Source organism: Haplochromis burtoni, unplaced genomic scaffold (assembly GCF_018398535.1).
Source record: "Haplochromis burtoni strain Fernald_Lab_line unplaced genomic scaffold, NCSU_Asbu1 Contig_739, whole genome shotgun sequence".
NCBI lineage: Eukaryota > Metazoa > Chordata > Actinopteri > Cichliformes > Cichlidae > Haplochromis > Haplochromis burtoni.
The window spans coordinates 140,337-144,334 of NW_024583100.1; positions in this window are offsets into that span (position 1 = coordinate 140,337).

Here is a 3,998-nt window from a genome sequence, read left to right on the forward strand (position 1 = left end):
TTAAACAGCTGGATTGATGTAACTTTTGAAATTTACAAGATGGAAAAGATTACTTTTTTAGTGAATTTTGAGTATGAGAAATTTGTAAAATACTGCGGAAAATGGCTCCGCTATATGAGTCCTATAAGGCCAGATATCGCTGATATTCATCATTGAAGGAATGGTTGGGTAAATCTTTGTTTGCTTATTTTGTTTTTGATAATAACATGTACTAAGGCTATATCACCATCTGCTACTGAAAGTGTTGGCTTTTCAGTTGCCCCCTCTCTGGATGTATATAGTTACTTACTATACCTGTTTGTACGCATGATTCTTTGTTTTGTGTGCGTTGTTTTCTTTTTCTTCATTTTTTTTTTTTTTTTGCATACTCATGTGTAGAAAAAGAACTTGATGTGATGGCGGTCATCCAGACTACTGTATATATGAGTCTAAGAACAAAGGAAGCCATCAAATATTGTACATTTCATTTTATTTTTTGCATAACTTCAATAAACACTTGATTGAAAAAAGAATATGGTGACTATAATATGAATTTGATAGTATAATATATGAGAATATTCACTTTAATGCTTTAGTATGTAAATTAGTGTGACTGTCAACATATTCCAGTATAAACACCTGGTCCTAGCTTTTACTTACTACCCAGTTAGAAAATTTTAATAGAAAGAATAGAAACATTAAATTCAAATCTTTTTGTTGAAGTAATTAAAATAGTTAAATTGCATTTTTTATAATCTATGTAATTAATAGTTTTTGACCTAATATGGTTCGCTACACTGTTAACTTAAACTTCTATTGATCACTGTTTTTCTACTATTTTTAATATTTTTAGAAACTCAGACCTTTTGCAAATCTCGAGTGCAAAAGAACTGTAGTCAGAACCAATCTCATAAATACTTGATTGGAATATCACGCTGCTGCAACGTCTGTAATATTAATTTAGGCGATTCATGCTGTGCTTGACTCTGACACTGCATTGCATCACATTTAAAAGGTCAATCTTCAGTCATCAGCGTGCTGACTGTTTCATATCCTCCCTTAATGTCATTTGGTTTACTCACATTTGCTGTCCTTTAAGCACTAACCCACAGAGCTGATTCCAGAGAAACAGCACTGACAGAAGGTGACAGCTGCATAGCGCTCTTGCCTTCTGTACAAAGATGCATCAAAATCATGCATTGAAAATACAGTGGTAAATAGTCTGTTGGCCACAAACATGAGTGCATGCAAGTTATGTGTGTGGGGCAAATAACAAACAAAAATACTATAATTTTGTCTAGAGAGCATTGTCAGTGCATAAGCAAAAAAAAAAAAAAAGCTAGCTTTTTCTAATAATTGTGAATCACATAAAGCATGGATGTATCAGAAGCAAATCAGCATTCACTAGCTTGCCTAAGAATTACAGCAACACCTTGACTGAAGCAGCCAGCGACTGATCTACAAACCTTTTTGTTTAGTAGATGACCCATTGCACCAACCAAAACAAAGGTCAAAATATTTTTCAAAAGGGAAGGCGAAAAAGGTGAATTGCTAAAATGTTATGAATTTGTCACGTGATCAACGATCCTCAAGTCCTTGAACACATTTTCACCATGTCTCTGTGTAGCTGAAAAAACGTGTCTGGATCAACAGGCATCAGTAATTTGCCCCTGCAGATGGGAAGTGCTTTGGGGTTTTCTCAGAGTACACATTTTCCTTCTGTTACCCCAGAATGCAAAATCAATGTTAAAAAGCTGCCATTTTGCACTTTGCCACCTTAAATGGGAGCCAGCAGTTTGCTTTTGAATTCACCTCGAATCTAACTGTCTTGCAGTTGCTGGTAGCAGTGCAGACTGTGGGAAAATGTTTTCTGTTTTGCCATTATAAAAGTCTACAAGCCTGATTTCTTAATGGAGGATAAGCTTGCTACTACTGCGGCAAAGACATTCACCTTGGATTTTTTACTTTAAGATTTTACACTTACGATAAAATTATACATAATTTTACATAAGTCATATTTCCATTATGCAGGTAATATAAATCTGGCTTTCATACAATTTTACACATATTTCACATTCACACACTTCTGACTTGTTTTCCAACTGAGATATTTGCGTGTTAAAACAGGTTTAATCCTGTTAGAACTTTTTGTAACAGCTTCTCCAATCGTGTTCTGGCTTCATGGAGTGCAATCTCACCTTGTTAGCAAGTGGGGACATCTCTGGAAGTCGTGTAGTTGCATTATTTTTTGAAATCATATTCTCTCTAATAGTGCAGCTGATACCAGTGTTATGCAGTATGTCTTTAAGACAGTACTCAAAAAAACATGAATGCAAACATAGATCCCTGGTGCTAGAGTATCAGTGTGGACAGAGTGCGTAGCATTTCTTGTGGCAAAATGCAAACAGCGAAGGTCAGAGTGAAGAAGGGAAGGCTTTATTGATTCCTATCCACATATTCTTGTTTTGTTCAGCAAGTGGATTCTCATTGTCAGACCTCAGCTGGAAGGCCTGCTTTGCACAGAGCTGTCCTTGATCAGGCAAGTGTTTGATAGCTTCTCAGCAAGTGTTTGGAAACTGTCTCGTTGCGTGTGGAGGGGTTGGCTTGTTCTTTGTTATATGCAGTGCAAGTGAGGATGTGTGTAAAGGGAGAATGATAACAGTAGAGGAAATGAGAAGTGAGCTTGCTCGGTGTGGGGGTATGCTGCTGTTCTGTCTGTTTTAGTCTGTAAAATGTGTTGGAATTTTTTTTTGGTGAGGGTTAGAAACTGCTGTTCGCCACACAACACAACCACTCTGGGTATGAGCTGATATCTGTGACTTTATTGTGCAGTGCCTGAAGACAATTTGAAACAGAATGGAATATGAGGTTAACTGTTAAAGTTTCAGATGTACTTTTAGCTGATATGAGTCTACAGTAAGCATATGTCCTGTTTGTAATGCATTAAAACTCATTAATAGTTTGTTTACTGAAAATGTTTTGAATAGGTCTAAATGTAGTGAATTGGTTTTCCTGTTAACGGTGATAATCTAAATTGGAATATCTGAAATTAGATGATACAATTCATTAAATGTCAGTGGAGGAAAAGTCCCTGGCTCACCAGACCATTAAAGTTTTGACATGCTTTTGAAAAACAAATGTCAGTTGGAGTTGGTTCAAACAAGGTCATTTGGACACAGACTCTGTCTTTAACTAAGACTGCATATAAAAAACTTGGTGCAGTTTCAGATAATGAGACTTGGATCCCTGATCTGAAAACTTAAAACTGCCCTGTCTGAAGTCTTCAATTAGGGTTTGATGTTAAACTGGCAAAGACTGAAATTCTGAATCTGTGCACGATACAGTTACACCCCCAATTAAAGATACTGAGAGTAAATTCTATTCTCTAACTCTGTATTTTATTATCTTGCAAAATACAGGCTCTTGCACTTTATTCCCTAGTTTGTCATGTCACTGTGGGTGTGTGCGGGTGGAATCGAGAACCTAATAGGTCATGCTGTGAGTTTCCTAGCAATTAGCCCATCGCTCATAGATTGATTTGTCTGTAAAATGGAGGTCATGTTGTGAGGTGTCAGTGAGACTCGGCCCAGAGCATACAGCCTGGATCACATACAGTGGCCTTCTTGTGTTTGCTGTCTCTGCTTGAACTCATAGGCTTTGGCAGTGACTGTAATTCTTTTGATGGGTTATTAGCTGTCTGCTTCTCATCCCCTGGTGTGTACGTGTTAGAATTTGTGCTTCTGAAATATTTTGCCACTGCCTTTTCCTCTTTTTACGCCAACATGCAGATGTAGCTGCTTGTTCCTGTTTGATCAAACACATGGAAGCTTCATTCCTCTTACAGTAGAGAGAGAATGTGTGGCTTTACTCTCCTGTCACCAATGTTCTTTGTAAAGCACTGGCTAAATGTTGCATTATATGGAAAATACAGCATGGATCAACTGTCATTCATTATTAGTTATCAACCTTTCAATTAATATCTGACAACAAAATTTCCCTTTAACTATATATATATATAT